The 17,092-nt window shown below is 40.9% G+C and overlaps 1 protein-coding gene across 1 annotated transcript in view; it reads right to left on the bottom strand.

The window, feature by feature from the left end:
- Positions 1 to 17,092, bottom strand: part of SLC9A9 (solute carrier family 9 member A9) — a 554,145-nt gene that overhangs the window by 208,354 nt on the left and 328,699 nt on the right. The gene's annotated exons all lie outside the window — the stretch shown is intronic.

Raw genomic sequence — 17,092 nt, 5'->3', positions numbered from 1 at the left:
TGGGTCCCTGCTGGAAGAGCAGTGGCCCAACTGTGCTGCAGATCATGGTTTCTGGCAACACTGAGCTGAGAGCCCACTCCTCGGCTCCGTCTCTGCAGCCGGCTTCCCCACTCTGATACCTGGGAGCTCTGCTGCACTCAGGCACCCCTGGTCTTCCTGTGACCCTGAGGGTCCTGAGACCACACTGTCCCAGTGAGGGTTCCACCCCCTGCTTAGCCACTGGAGCAATGTCCCTCAGCAGAGCCGACTTCTAAAAGTTCTGATTTTGTGCTCCGCTGCTCTATTACTTGCCAGTATTGGCTGATGGAGGCTCCCCCCCCACCCCCGCCGTCTATCTTCCCAAATATCCCCTCGGATTCACTTCTCTGCACGTCTGACCTTCCAGAAAGTGGTTGCTTTTCTGTTCAGAGAGTGGCTGCTCTTCTTTTCTTTGATCTCCTGTTGAGTTTGTTGGTGTTCTGAATGGTTTGATAACTATCTAGCTGAATTCCTGGGACCAGATGAAATTTAGGTCTCCTACTCCTCCGCCATCTTGCTCCTCTTATTTGTCCTCCTATTTGTTATCTTTATACCTTCTTGGGTGAAATGGCTCTTCATATCTTTATCTCATTTTCTTTTTTTTTTTAATCTTTTTTTTAAATCTTTTCTTTTTTTTTTTTTAAGATTTTATTTACTTATTTGACAGAGAGAGATACAGTGAGAGAGGGAACACAAGCAGGGGGAGTGGGAGAGGGAGAAGCAGGCTTTCCACTGAGCAGGGAGCCCGATGCGGGGCTTGATCCCAGGACCCTGGGATCATGACCTGAGCTGAAGGCAGATACTTAAAGTATGAGCCACCTAGGTGCCCCTAAATCTCATTTTCTAATTGAGTTATTGGATTTTTGGATGTTGAGTTTTGAGAGTTCTTTATACATTCTAGGTAATATCCTTTGTTGGATATATGGTTTGCAAATATGTCCTCCCATTTCATAGCTTTTTGTTGATGAAGTCTAATCTGTTGATTTTTCCTTTTATGAATCATGTTTGGAGTCAAGTCTAAGAATTCTTCACTTAGCTCTAGTTCCCAAAGATTTTCCCCTATCTTTTTAAAATTTGTTTCTAAAAGTTGTATAACTTTACATTTTACATTTAAGTCCCTGATTATTTGAATTAATTTTTGTATAAGGTGTGAAGTTTAGGTTGAGATTCCTTTTTTTTTTTTGCCTATGGATATCTAATGTTTTCATTGAATTGCCTTTGCAACTTTGTCAAAAATCAGTTGGGCATATGTGTGTGGATCTATTCCTGGGTTCTCCATTCTATTCCATTTATCTCTGTCTGTCCCTCATCTAATGGCACTGTGTCTTGATTACTGTAGATATATAGTAGGCTTTAATTATTGGATAGGATGATTCTTATCGTTTGTTTTCAGAATTATTTTAACTATTCTAGGTCTTTTGCCTTTCCATAAAATTTTAGAATGATATTGTGTATATCTACAAAAATTTTTTTTCCAGGCACAATTACTTTTAAAAAATCAAATGTGTCAGACAATAAGGAAAACCAAGCTTATGGACTATTGAAATTAATAAATAATTAACTAACATTTAAGAATTACTCTAGCCTGAGTACATACTATAATAAATTCTATAATCTAAGCTACCTATTAAACCTGCTTTTTTTCTTCTTTAATAACAATATGCTAAGTGAATTTTTATGAATCTACATTAAATGTATTTGCAAGAAGAGTTATGTTAAAATTTCAAATCAAAGTGTAATGACACAAATAGAAACAGAGATGAAGACTTTAATGAAGAATAAATAAAAGCACAAATAGTAAAGTAATAAAGTTAAAATGGAAGATCTCTCTTGGGTAACACAAGACTTACAAGACACTTATGGGCCCTGTTATATCAGATAACAGGGCAAATAAACATTTATAATGACAGCAAGAATAAGTCAATGAGGTAGGGATTTGGTTGTTTTTATAAGATGGTTTGAACCACGTACATTTCAATTGTCCACTTTTTATAATATTTACTGTATCTAAACTTCCAAATTTTTATTCATACATTAAAAGAATCTTAGAAATTGGACGCAGGGTGGGATGAAGAAAACTATAGCCTGGCTTTTATCCCTGGGTTCCCAACTTAGATATAACGTTCCTTTCTTATCTCCATGCCACCAATATACAAGAAACAAGTGGCATAACACAAGATCCAGAGGATTAGGCTAGAGAGACTTAATATATTCTGCCTGAAACAAGGAAACCTCACTAAGAGAGAGGAACATGCACTCTGATTATAAAATACCTTGAAGGAACAAAATGTAATGGGGGAAGGAAATTATTCTAAATTTCCATGTAGACAAGGAAATGGCCTGAAGATAAGGTAGATATTAATATAAAAAATTCTTATACATCAGAAATTCTGAACACTTGAGATGACCGTACTCAAGAAGTAAAGTTCTCCATCATAGGTGTTCGTGAATTCAGGCCCAGCTGGGAACAAAAGAGTGGGGATATTAATAACCCTTAATACTGGGGAATATTTTAATAATGTTCTCTCCTGGAAATACAAATCATGTCATTAGGGAACAGAAACTAAAAGAAACAGTCTTGCAACAGACTTCTATATCAGAGGAGAGAATTTATAGGTCAAGGTAAAGCTCCTAGCAGTGTTTAATCACAGTACAGGATTGGAGATAGAAGGTGATCTTTTCATTTTCTCTTTTTCTCAAGCTCGCATTGTTAGAAATGTTCATAAAGCAGCATTACTCCAAATTAGGTGGTGAGTATTAGAAGCATTAAGTGATGAGACTTTAAGTATTTCATATTTTATTGACTATGTGTGTGTGTTTTTACTTTGAGTTTTTGTGAGAAAGAAGAGAGTAGAGATTAGAATAAACGAAAAAGTTATTATATCATGCTTATTGTAAACTCTTTCATGTTAGATATCAAGGACAAGAAAGTATACAATCATTTATTTTCCTAAATATGTTTAATAATGTATTGTTATTATATTAAACTAGCATAACTATGCTTTTAAATCTCAATTATCTATACATGAGCAGTTCTTGGTTTAAAACTATACTCAGGGGCGCATGGGTGGCTCAGTCGTTAAGTGTCCGCCTTCGGCTCCATGATCCCAGGGTCCTGGGATTGAGCCCCGCATCGGGCTCCCTGCTCCGCGGCAGGCCTGCTTCTCCCTCTCCCACTCCACCTGCTTGTGTTCCCTCTCTCGCTGTGTCTCTCTCTGTCAAATAAATAAAATCTTTAAAAAAAAAACAACAAAAAACTATACTCAAAAGATAGCTGTTATTCTTTCATGAAATACATATCCCATATATAAAACTTTATATTTATAGGAGATTAAATGTAAAAATCTTTGAAGAAAAAAAAAAGGAAAAGTTCAGCCACTGCCTTTTAGTTGTGGTAGGTTGAGAAATATGCTAAAAGGGCCAAACGCCAAAATGTTGGACAAGAGGATGCTTTTGTAATGATGATCATCTGAAAAACCACAGATATAGGATGCTTTTAGAGAAGGGATTGTTTGTAGCTCTGGTCACATGTGGCACATATGGCATATGCCACTTGTGTGATAGTCTGGCACCATGGGAAGCATGGAACTGAGACAGTTGAGGTTGCTAAGTGGACAAAGTGAAGCTATTTTAGAGCTCCAGATAAGAACTCATCCTTTATGATTTCAAAGTTATTTATCACACATTTGGACCCTAGATAATTGTCAATCAATGGTCATTCACTGTTTCATTCAATATCTAAATATGTGTCTTAGTCTACCATAACAAAATACCATATGGGCTGCCATATTGAAATACCATAGGCTGGGTAGCTGCAACAACAGAAATTTATTTCTCACAGTTCTGGAGGCTGTCATGCCCAAGAGCAGAATGCCAGCATGGTTGGGTTCTGATGAGAGCTCTTCTCCTGACTTTCAGAAGGCTACTTTCTTGTGCAAAAGCAAGCTCCATATGGTGTCTCCTCTTATAAGGGCAGTAATGCCATCGTAGGGGACCCACCCTCATAATGATGTGGGAAACAAAGGCAAAAGAAAAACTAAATTTCTGTACTACTTATAGCCCACCGACAAGTCCTTGAAATTGGAAGAGTGACATTCCTCTAGGAACTCAGCTGCCTCTATGTTAACACTTTGCTGAGGGCAAAAGGCAATCTTAGTCTGACCCCCCAGGATCCTATAAGTCTACTTTAACATATAAAAATTCCTTTGGAAACTTCCTTTATCTCTACCCCCCAAGATATATGTTGGTAATCATCCCCTAAGAATATGACCCACGGGTATATATCTGAAGGGTCTCATGACTCAGGCTTTATTAGACAGTAATAAATGACTTTTTCCTAACAATAGCTAGCCCCCTCAAGGTCCTGGAAACCTTGCTTCCAAAATTCCTTAGAGACTTACGCTATCCCTAGTACCCTCCCAATTTGAAAGTATATAATGGGCCACTCCTCATGACCTCAGTGCAGCTCTTTCTGCCCATTGGTCCCGTCCCTGTGCTTTAATAAAACCAACTTTTTGCACCAAAGACGTCTCAAGAATTCTTTCTTGGCCATCGGCCCTGAATGCCAACATCTTTCCTATATCAATAACATCATCAAAAACTAATTATCTCCCCCAAAACCCCATCTCCAAATACCATCATGTTGGGGTTAGGACTTCAACAAATGAATTTGAAGGGACACAATTCAGTCCACCTGCTTTGTGGAGATTCTATGCTCACCTATCCTATCTATTTAACATGGATGTGGGAAACAGTTGGCTTTAGGATTGAAGTAAATTACTTCAGCTACCAGCAAAATACTAGAAATGAAAAATTAATATGGACATAGGAGTTTCTTTTAGTAAAACACTATTTCCAAAGAATATCCATTTTGCTTGGAAACTCAGAAAGTCTAGAACTCATTGTCAAAGCTTGTGTTTTGTTTTGTCTTATGGGTACGTTGACCCTTTGGATTTACCTTTCTTTTTTCTCTTTATTTTAGCCAACTAATGGAAATGATTCTATGCTTTTGGGGGTTGATAGACTATACCATTTAATTTTAGATGGGTTTACTTTGCAGAAATATGATATATTTCACATACTCAGTTGGAAAGTTAGCATCATCTTGGGGAATAAAAGAATTACCTGCAATTAAACGTGGTTTCTTTTAAAATTGGCCTCTAAGGGTATGTTAATTATGTTTATGTTCTATTCATAACAATAGAAGACTATTGAACCAAGGAAAGCTTTCTAGCAAGGACCCCCTGCTGCAGAAACCGTGCAGCTTCCTGTTTATCTTTAAAGAGCAAAAGTGAAACTTAATCTGCTATAAATTTGCAAATGTGTTCTGAATGGTTGAAGGTTAGATACAGCTACATTTAAATCACAGGAATATAAGTACTCCCTAGGGCATCTTTACTGAAGTTGCAAAGCAACAGTCAAAAACTAAACATTTATTGAGCACTCACTGTGTGCTACACATTACCCAAGACACGGTGGGTAAATGCAATAATGAGGAAGGTTGGGCTTCCCTATTCCAGGGCTCATGGTCCTGCAAAAGTGAATCTTTTAACAGGTAAATGGGAATAAGGTGTATTAGATGTGAAGTGTACACTTTGCGTGTATAGTCTGATAAAAAAGATAAGATTGTTAAGTTTCATGAGGTTCCAAATCATGACTATTGTCAACAGATAAGCAATGTTTAAGGAGCTGAAATCAATGGTGGGGTAAAAGAAGTCTGCATACATGGCTTTCTATGCCTGAGTCATTTTCTCCCATCCTAACTCTCTCCAATTCTTTCTTTTTATAACTCTCACCCAAACTTCACCTAATTCCAACTGATCCTCAGAGCTCACCTGAGCCACCGATTTCTCTATGAAGGCTCCTCTGAGGTCTGGGCCTGGGTTGGGCTAATTTATATGCCTAGTACAACCTGTGCTTGCCTTATCAGGGGATTTATGACATTACATTCATTACATTGCAATTGGCTAGTTGCTGCTTATCCACAACACCTACAGCAATGCCAACCACATAATAGGTGCTCAATAAATATTTGTTGATCAATGAATGCATGAATGTTCTGATTCTTCCGTTTCTGATTACATATAGCAAAATGATTGATACCTTCTAGTTCAATGAAATGGTTCAGTAATTGTTTCTACCAGTCCGGCTTCTGCCCTTTTATTATTTACTGAGAGTCTTAAAACCTTATATCGAGAGTCAAGGGACCAGGGATCTGTTCTCAGACCCGCTCCTAATAGGTTGCATGATCATAAGCAGGTTGCTTCATCTGGATCTGTATTGTCTCATATCTAGACGGAGGTTTTAGGATTAGACTTATGGTCTTTAACTAGAAGTACACATCAGAATCAGTTTGGAACTTAAAAATATTTGTAGCTATTGATGCTAGTGTCCTGACTCTATAGAGATTTGGATTCAGCAGAGAATGGGTTACATGATGGCTCAGGCTTCTCTCATTTCCAACTGTACCACCTTGCTTCAAGGCCCATTACCTTACATCCTGACTAAGCTGCTGGCCAACACTCTGGTATTTTGGCCTCACAGCCTTCATCCTCTCTTCTTTTCAGACTATCCATGTTCCTCTGAACAGTTTCCTTAAAACATAGCTTTTATCTGACTCAGCAGCTGTAAATGGCTTCCCATAGCCCATAGAAACCTTTCAACAGAACCTTACCCCACTTTCCCCATTTACCTCCTCTTCTCCACTAAGGACTTTTCATACCAACAAGATGGGGGTTTTCCCTCTTCCATAAACAGTTGCTGTTCTTACGTCTGTGCCATGACCCCACTGTTAGCCCCTTTCACTTATTTCTGCCTATATTCCACCCCCATGAAGTTTTTCCAGAATACTCCAGTCCACATTGTTCTCTCTTTCTTAGAAATACAGAAAACATATTGTCATGCCACTTACATCAGTAAATGATATTCTGAAATGAATCAGCAGTTTAATTTAATCTGTTATTTACCCTCAATTCTTAATCTTTTAAAGTTTGGAATTACATCTTCCTTACACTTGTAGTACCTGAAGCATGAAACTCAGTAAATGTTTTTTAAATTGAACAACTGCAGAGGTTTCTGACCCTCTAGATATGAGGTAGTGTTACTCATGTACTCATTCATTCATCCTTTCATTCATTCAGGCTCCAGGGGATAGTAGTAAATAAGAGATAGTCTCTGTCTTAAAGGAACTTCCAGATTAGTTGGAAATATATATATGTAGTGGGGGTGTTTAGGGTGGTTAGAAAAACCACTCTGGCTAGGTGGCATTTGAGCAGAGACTCTAATAGAAGAAAGACCATGTGGGTATCTGGAAGAAAAGCATTCCAGGCTTCTGGAACAGTAGGTGCAAAGTTCCTGAGGTAAGGATATGTCTGATATATTCAAGTAGCAGCAAAGGGACTGACATGGCTGGAATGGAATGAATATGGCAGGGGGCAGGGAGTGGAAAAAGATAATGCCAAAGAGGTAACAGAGCCAGATCATGTTGGGCTATTGAATAGCAAGGCTTTTAAATTTTATTTTGAGATGGAAAACTGTAGGAAGGTTTTTGGCAGGGTAGTGATATGATCTACTCTATGCTTAAGAGCATCACTCTGGCTCTGGTATAAAAAACTAATTTCCAGGCTTGAGGTAGAAGGTCAGTGAAGGAGGCTGCTGCATTAATGTGGGTAAGACGTTAAAGAGATCAGACTAGAGTGGTAGCATTATAGATGTGGGAATAATGTCAAAGGTTGGCAGTATTTGCTGATGAGTTGGATGAAGGGTATGAGAAGAAGAGAGAACTCCAAGAGCTTAAGGCCTAAGCCACTGGAAGAATTGGGGAAAACTGTGGGGAGAGCATGTTTGGTATATGGGGGGATGTCAAAGATCATGATCTGGCCATGTGAAATCCAAGATGCCTATTGGTCATCCAAATGAAGAGATTGAGTGGGTAGTTAGATCTAAGTCTGGAGTTCAGTGGAGAGGTTAGAGTCTTTTTACTGGAGAGAGTGGGAAGATGGGAGGGAAGTTTGGAATTTGAGAGTGTAGGAAGATAAAGTTTATTTTATTTGTTTTTTAAAAAAATTTTATTTATTTATTTGACAGAGAGAGAGACACACAGCGAGAGAGGGAACACAAGCAGGGGGAGTGGGAGAGGGAGAAGCAGGCTTCCCACGGAGCAGGGAGCCCGATGCGGGGCTCGACCCCAGGACCCTGGGATCATGACCTGAGCCGAAGACAGACGCTTAACAACTGAGCCACCCAGGCGCCCCGATAAAGTTTATTTTAAACCAAGTCTGTTCTTGCCTCAAGGCCTTTGTATTTGCTGCTTCTCCCACCTCCACTCTCTTCCCAGACTGCCCCTTGGCTGTTCCTCTTCATCTCAGTCCTCAGAAAGACTGCTCTGACCATGCCACCTAAGTGCCCTCCACTTTCAGCCAGGTCTTCTTTGTATGTCTTTTACTGCACTTACCAACATCTGGAATTATCATGTTTATTTTTTAATCTTTAAGATCTGTGTCCCTTCACAAGAAAGCAAGATTGATGAGAGCATATCCAGTGCTACTCCTGGAAAGTCGGCACTCCAGTATTGGACGAATATATGAATGAACTGATGAGGGAAAGGTCATATTTTGCATTTGAAACACAACTGGAACCCAAAAGAAAATGAGCAGTAGATGGACAGGGATGCAGAAATGTCCCTGAGAAACTGACCTATCCCTTAAAAGAAATGCCTCTTAAGTGAGTTATTTTGCTGACTTCCTTTCCATTTGGGGTATAATCAATTGCAATCCTTTCTTTCCTTTCATTTCAAGTACTATGAGGGAGTTGATTTCAAAGATTTAACACATTCTCATCATCAATCTGATAAATCAAACCCTAGTTTGGATCTACAATTGAATTATATATTGCTTTTACCCTTGCTGAAGTCCCATGACCTTGCAAAGAGTAACTACTTTCAGCAAAAATGTCAGTCTGGTTTCAAAATACATTTTCCAGGATAGTACAACCTTGCTACATGGTTCCATTTTCAGTTCAACATTATTTTATCACATGGAATAGATGCCAACAGATTGTTTCAGTGGAAAAGTCTTCTGCATTCAAAAATAAATTGAGTTTTTTTGGAAACTAAGTCTGTATTAGACAAGCAGAACTTTCTTTCCTTCATCTCTCTTCCTGAACTTGAATCATTTAAACGTAAGGCCACTGAGAAGGAATGCAACATGACTTTGGTATATTTTTGCATAAAATGAAGTTTGTTTTTGGATGCCTTGGGCAGCCAGGAAGGGTACTGTAAATAGGATTAGCTCTCTCATAGCTTTGAGTCAAGATGCATAGATGCCTCTGGCTTTGGAAATTTATTTTTATGTAGGTAAGGTGCATGTGGTAGTAAACTGTGGAATAATCCTTGCCACTAGCTGAAATCTTCAACAGAGAATTTAAAAAAAAAAGGTTAACAGAGATCAGAAGAAAGTCAATATTCAACGAGTAGTACCCAACTTACGGCCAGGTTGCATTCTGGAAGTCAACTTATGAGTTTTCTGTTTAAACCAGTGGTTTTCAAGTTGGGTGATTTTGTCCCCCCCCGGGAATATTTGGCAATGTCTGGAGACATTTGTGTTTGTCTACAGCTAGGGGGCAGGGGACACTACACTTAATCTTGTGGGTAGAGACTGGGGTACAGCTAAACATCCTACAATGTACAAGACAGCGCCCCCGCGCCAAAAGAATTACGTGGCCCCAAATGTCAATAGTTGCTGGGGTTGAGAAACCCTAGTGTGACACTGGATTGCTTTTTCCCATAGGAGCGATGTTATAAATGGTGATAATGTTCCTATTGTGGAGGGCTATTTTGACAAAGATGGCTATCTGTCTACCATAACCTATTCTTATCATCCATGCTATGTTGCTGTAACTGCATAAACTACATTTCTTAGCATCTCTTGCAGCTAGGTATAGCCAGATGGCTACTTCTTACTAGGGAAATGAAAGCAGAAGTGATAGATGTCATTCCTGGGCCAAGGCTTTTAAGAAACAGCTGTTCCTACCCCAGTCTCTCTTTCCCCTTCCACTGGCTGGGTATAAATCTCAATGAGTCCCTGTAGCAGGGTTTCCCACACTTTAGCTACATCAGAATCAGCTGGAGGACTTGTTCAACCTCAGATTGCTGAGCTTCACCCCCAGAGTGTCTAATTGAGTGGGTCTGTGGTGGGGCGCAAGAATTTGCTTTTTACATAAGTTCCCAGATGGAGGTGATACCGCTGGTCCAGGGACCACACTTTTAGAACCCTTGGCTTGGGGACATGATGCCACAATATGGAAAGAGCCTGGTGATATCCGAATCACCCATCTAGAGGAGGAGCATCTTTTCCCCTGCTTCCATGTTAATATGAGCCAGAGAGGATTTCACCGTTGTTGTTCAACCACTGAATTTTGGGAGTTTCTGTGCTTATCCTAAAGCTCTCTACGTCCTAAAGCTCTTTACCTCCACCTCCCCTACCCCTCTCTCCCCTACATGTCCCTGTAGAATCACAAAATACTTTTTTAACAGGAGAGCAAATAGGGACTGGGAGGGATGGAGTGGCCAAGGTTACATAGTAAATGCTATGGCTGGTTATTCAATCTGTTTCATTCCCCCTATTGAATATTTAACTCATAACGAATATTTTAAAAAATCATGGTTATCTTAAGTTTGAGTTTTAAGGAAAAATGCAAAGAGGAAAATTTTCTTCCCTTCTCCTGGGCAGAAGAACAATTAGAGGCAACATTTTGAAATACATATTTTGCCTTTTGCTTCCCCTCCCCTACTCATTCTGCACCATCTCTAGCTCTCTCTCCTTTCTTCCTTCTCTCTTTCTCCCTTTCTCAGGATCAGTCTATCCTAATCTAAAATGACCTGTTTTAGACTCTCCAGTCAAAACTCCCATTTCCTTGGGCAGCCAAAATTAGCTTCCTGCCAGGAAAAAAACAACTGAAGACAATCAGAAGGAAGAAATCTGTTGAGAAAGGCTAGCACACAATCCTCCTAAACAGCATACATTTAAAAATACTTGTTAACATGCATGCTCTCATGTTTACTTGTGGAATTTAAAAAACAACTCCAGGGAAGTCTGGTGACACTCCTCAGGCACTAAGGGAAGTGGGTGGTGGGTGGGACGGAGGATCCTGTAAAGGGAGGGCAAGGTTGTCATTCATAGGCAGGGCACCTGTCTTTGTGTCTACTTCTTTCCTCATGTGGAAGCAGATCTCTAAAATAGTTCCTGGTGCTTTTGGAAGAAAGAGCCTTCCAGGCAAAATCAGGGGGAGGCTGGACAGTGGGGCTGAGACCCAGCCCTATTCATAGACGTTTGGTCTGCCCGTGAAGGACCTGGTTGCCTGAACAGCATTTGCACCTCCCCAGTATATCAGAACTACTGCTGAAAATTCCTAAATTACCTAATTGCGGTATGGAAATTTAGCACAGGCATTTTTAAAAATAACTGCTTCTTGCTCATTTGCACATATAACTTACTTGAGTCAATCCTATTGACTTCTTTTCAACTCTATCCACAGCACCTGAGGGCAGAATTAGAGGGATTGGTGCCTGGCATAGACTTATTTTTTTTGAACTCTGTTCATGTGTGTTGATAGTTTTCTAAGGTTATGTCTACATAATGCCAAAACAAGCAAGTAGTTAGTAAGCAAATTCAGGCAGAAAATAGGGAAAAATAATGTAGTCTATTTGTTTGCCTCAATGGACAGTTTAATTTGGTTAAAATTATCAATCAGATATTTGTGATATCTCTGACATTCTGGACATCCTGAAAAACTGAAATGTACACAGGAAGTTCCTGAATTAAATGATAAAATTATTTCTGTTCCTGGATCCTAGGACCTTATCCTTGAAACAGGGAGAGGTGGGGCGCCTGGGTGGCTCAGTCAGCGAAGCGTCTGCCTTCGGCTCAGGTCATGATTTCAGGGTCCTGGGATAGAGTCCTGCATGGGGCTCCCTGCTCAGCGGTGAGCCTGCTTCACCCCCTCTCTCTGCCTGCTGCTCCCCCTGCTTGTGCTCTCTCTTTCTCTGTCAAATAAGTAAATAAAATCTTAAAAAAATAAAAAAAGAAAGAAAGAAACAGGGAGAGGTGACAAGCATTCTGGATTGTCTCCTTTCATTACTCAGTGTCTTTGAGAAGCCGGTATGCTGTTGTTGGCTCCACTGTCTCACTAGATAGGATGATTGGGTTATCTACAAGATCTTGCCACTTTCTCACACTCAATAAATGTCTAAGTTGATTGTGACATTTTGCATGGGTCAATTTGTCCCAGAGGGGGGTCCAGTATATTTTGCTCACAAAAAACTGGTACTTTGAGTTTTAACATTTTGATTTATGTATTTAGTGCAATACTGTTAGAATGAAGAGGAGAATGTCAATGATTGTCCTTAAATGAAGGAAAAGAGGGGCATCAGGTCTTGTTTTCCATGGGCAGGTCACTAACGCTTCCGCACTGGCCTCAGAGAGTGTCCTTGGCAGTGATTTGATAGTCAAACCTTTTTTGGAATGAAAACCCCCGTCTCTGATAGGAGGTTTTCCGGACAGCAGTTGTGAGTTGTGAGCAGTTGTGAGTTGTGAGTTTATATCATGTCTCTGTGAAGCCCTAATGGCTGTCTCATCTGTGGTGGTTAAAGAAAGTGATAGAAATTCCCATCCGTTGAGTGTTTCTTAGGCGGCAGTCCAGTGCCAGGCACTTTATATATATTTTCTAGTGGTTTTCAACACTGACCATCTAAGGTAAGTATGATTATCCCCATTTTACAGTCAAGGGAGCTGAGATTTGGGGAGGGTTAATCACATAGCTCCATGTGGCTGAGCCAGCTTGAAAGCCTGAGCTCATTGCACTGCACCAAAACAGTTTATGTTTAGAAAATATTGTGGTGTGCCAAATAGCAGAATCTAATTTGTTGCTTAAAAATGCAAGAGCTAGGGGCGCCTGGGTGGCTCAGTCGTTAAGCGTCTGCCTTCGGCTCAGGTCATGATCCCAGCGTCCTGGGATGGAGCCCCGCATCGGGCTCCCCGCTCAGCGGGGACCCTGCTTCTCCCTCTCCCACTCCCCCTGTTTGTGTTCCTGCTCTCTCTGTGTCTCTGTCAAATAAATAAAATCTTTAAAAAAATTATAAGAATAATAAACATGCAAGAGCTAATAATTTTTATTGTAAATTTATTTTGGAGCAAAGTGCAGAATGATAATGTTTTGACCTAATAATAGAAGAAAACAACTCTATGGGACTGACCACAGGTCTAAGCTAGTTCTCAAATGTTCTGAATTTATCATAACCACATGCACTTTTCTCAGCATTTGACACTGTGGGGACTTAATGGGATCTGCCATTCATATGGACCTACTATGCCTGTCTACTTTTGTCACAGCAATGGTGCTCATGGTTCTTCATTATTTAAGGTGACTTTTTCTGTGACTACTTGATACATTTCCTGCATAAGCTGGTTAACTCTGTCCCATTTGAAGACCTCAGAAGATCTACTCCAGTTGTCCACTTTGCTCATTAATGCCTACGCCAGGCCACAGTGAGAGATGAGGGTTCAGTAGAAATTCATCTCCTCTAATGAAAAAAACGTTCTGAGCCTGTGCTGCATTAGCTAGTTAGTGGCCTTGTAGTGGTAAGGAAGGGATAGTGGCCTAATTAATTGCACAAGATGTGCCCAGGGCAGGAAGGATATACAGTATGGGTGGGTGAGGGAACACTGGACTCTGGGTGAGAGGCCTGCAAAGGGGTTAGGCCTGGCAAGGAATGCTTGAAGATATGATGGCATCATCCAGGCTGTCTCTCTCTGGAATTATGAACAAGGGAAGAGGAGAGGTAAGAAAGAACTTGTTGCCTAGAGGGCTCAGACTCTCAAATAACCCTTGTATGTACATTTAATAATTTTTTTAAAAGATTTTTTATTTATTTATTTGAGAGAGAGAATGAGAGACAGAGAGAGAGCACATGAGAGGGGGGAGGGTCAGAGGGAGAAGCAGACCCCCTGCCGAGCAAGGAGCCCGATGCGGGACTCGATCCCGGGACTCCAGGATCATGACCTGAGCCGAAGGCAGTCGCTTAACCAACTGAGCCACCCAGGTGTCCTCCTTGTATGTACATTTAAAGAAGTCTTTTTCCAAGCTAAAGTTAGAGGTAGCCTGATCTCGGTTCAATTCATCTGACTGATATAAACGTCCCAGGGTTTTTAATGAGATCTTAGGTTTTTGATTGAAAAACAAACACATCCCTCCAACACAAATTAAACAGAGATTTGAAAAATATTCTTAGATCCAAATGGTACTTTCAGGAAGTATTAACAATGTTTACTGTTATCAACACTCAGAGAAGGGTTTTTTAGCCAGAAGTGAGTAGGTGAAATATATTTTCTTTCATTTAAAACATGAAAGGTTTTATTTGTTGATCTCTTTCCTTAGAGTTATCGTTGCTTAGCTCCTGTCTGTGGAACCAGGAAAGTTTGGTCTGAGAGGTGCCTATGGGACCAATTCTGGGATTAGAAGTTCCCAGGGCTCACAGAACAGGAATGGATAGCCCTTAAGTGGTCATTTTAGTGACTTGTGGAAGGATACTCAGTTTCACCGAATGTGCTGAGTGCTGAGGTACAGAGTAAACCGAACAGATCTGTGTATGGGCTTACAAAGCACCCAGTCTAGAAGGGAATGAGGCAGGCAAGCCAAAATTCATAGTGTAATGTGATGGGTACTAGGAGAGGAGAAGTATTGGGTGCTATGGAAACAGATGAGGGGGACCAACCTAGACCTGAGTTACCAAGGCTTCCTACAGGATGTGATGTCTAAGCTGAGATATAAAAAGGAATTAGTTGAATAAAAGAATTGAAGATAGGGGGGTGTGGCCAGAGTTTTGAGCAGAGGGAGAGCCTGAGTGAATAGGGGGAAAGACCTCAGCAAGCTTAAGGAACTGGAAGGAATTCAATAACTGGGTAAACATTGTTATGCTGATCAGATGGCAGATGGAAGAACAAGAAGCAAGACTGGCATCTAGGTGGGTCTAAGGCAAAACAGAAGAGGTAGGAGGAATAGATTGAAGAAAGAGATTCAGAACAGAAAACTGTTAATTGTGATGATGTTCTGGGACATGCTTCTCAAACCTTCATGTGCACATGAATTACCCAGATATCTTATTAAAAGACAGGTTTGGGTTCAAGATCAAGAAAGCATGGACGTGTCCCTTTATGTGATGACTGGTAATTGTGGGGCAGTCCTGATAGCTTAACTGGAGTTCCATTAGCTTGGGCAGTAATAAACACAGATTCCTAAGCATTGCTGACACAATGACTTTCCCTCTTCACTTTCGTGAATTCCTCTAGTTTTCTTCCTGGCTGCAGTTGATAAGGCCACTTTTGAGTCAGTCTCAAATTGGCTCTGACCATGGCATGACTGGTGGCTCACCAAAAAGACACAGAGAAAGGTGGTCTCCTACAACTCGACAGTGGTTCTTAAGTTGTCCTTCCGAGGAATATTCCTGTTCTGTGAGCTGCAGAACACAGTGTTCCCCAACACTTAAATAAGAGTGGCAGTCTTTTCACCACCCAGGGGGAAAAAAATGAATGCTAATGGAAAATTTTTCTTAATTTAAGTTTTTCTTCCATGACTTTCTCTTAATCCTTCGATGCTGGCCGCTATTTGAAGGCTAAGAATGAGTGCTGGTGGACAACCAAATGAGCAACAACAACATTAGCAGCAAAGCCTAGAGACACTGGTGCTGTTGTCTTCATGGCAACATGAGCTCATGGATGAAGTTTTACATTATATCTGTACGCTGTGGCCACATTTGCCTGGTTAAAACTCTTTCGAGTTTACGCAATAGCACACATCAGGGTTTTCGCGTCTCTTCCAAACACAGCAGAAATGGACAAATTGGAGAAGCATGTTCTCTGACATATTGTCAGCCTCCTTCAACTTGCCCAAGCACTTCCAGGCCTCCCTCCTGTTCAGATCAGCACAGCGGCACTGCACAGAGGCTCTGTAGCCCAGCAGGACACAGTCTCCGAGTCACAGCGGTCTCAGGAAGGCTGCCAGGGCTCAGTTGGGCTTGGCATTTCCCCTCCTTCTAGCAACTCCCGGCTCTTATTTAGTTTTAAATTAAATAAAAATTGCAGCACATGGATTTGAATTAAAACAAGAGGCCTGATCTTTGTAATATGCACCACAACAATAGGAAAGCTAATTTGTGCGAAGCACATCTCCTCCTTTAATTTAAACCACAGAACTCTGCCTCTTTGGTTTCAAGGGAACTGAGAGCTGGGCTGGGGCAGCTCACTCCTGGCATTAACTAGGGCTGTGCTCAAGGGCAACAGGAACAGTTTCAGGGGAGCTCAGCGTTCCTCTTAAGCCCTTTGTGCTGGGTGTCACACGATACACCAAGGCAGTTCCGAACTCCTGGCCTTGAATTTAAAGAAGGCCTTAAAAATGTCTCAGGGTAAACTTCCCCTAATTGACTCTAAACAGCAACTTAGCTACCAAAAAGAGAATTTGCATTACTGAAAGCTTTGCAAGGCAGAGAGACAACTACGGACCTTGAGACAATTCCTCATTTTCAGATTCCAAGGCTTTGTGTGTGTAGATGACTAGTCTATACAAAATAAACCAGGTAAGGTCTGTGCTAGGTGAGAAACACGATCTGGGTTCTGACAGTTGCTTCACTCCGTTTAATTGGCTCTAGTGGCAAAAGGTGGAGGCCGGGGAAGCGGGTGGCAGCAGGGGTGGTGGGGTCATCCCTGAACAATGTGGGCTTTCCTCAAAAACATCATCTACTCAGCTCCAAGCCCCTATTTCAAGGCTCGCTGCAGGTCCCACTCACTAGCGGGTGATGAGTGATAAACAGCTGGATCGCTTTGTAGACTTTCACCTTGAGGTGAAATTTATATATCTTGGGAACCCTCCTTAGGAAAAATAATACAAAGAATATCTTTTACCAACTTTACACACCATCAGAACACGCTTGTAGGGCCCCTCTAGGGATCTTGGAAGGGGCCCGTGTGAATGAGGAAGACTGAGGCTTAAGCCTTGTTAGCTTTACAAGTGAATCCACTTCTGTTTG

The sequence above is a fragment of the Neomonachus schauinslandi genome, chromosome 1, assembly GCF_002201575.2.
Source record: "Neomonachus schauinslandi chromosome 1, ASM220157v2, whole genome shotgun sequence".
Classification (NCBI taxonomy): Eukaryota; Metazoa; Chordata; class Mammalia; order Carnivora; family Phocidae; genus Neomonachus; species Neomonachus schauinslandi.
The sequence above is the reverse complement of the archived record's forward strand: the minus strand, read 5'-3'. Positions and strand labels throughout refer to the sequence as shown.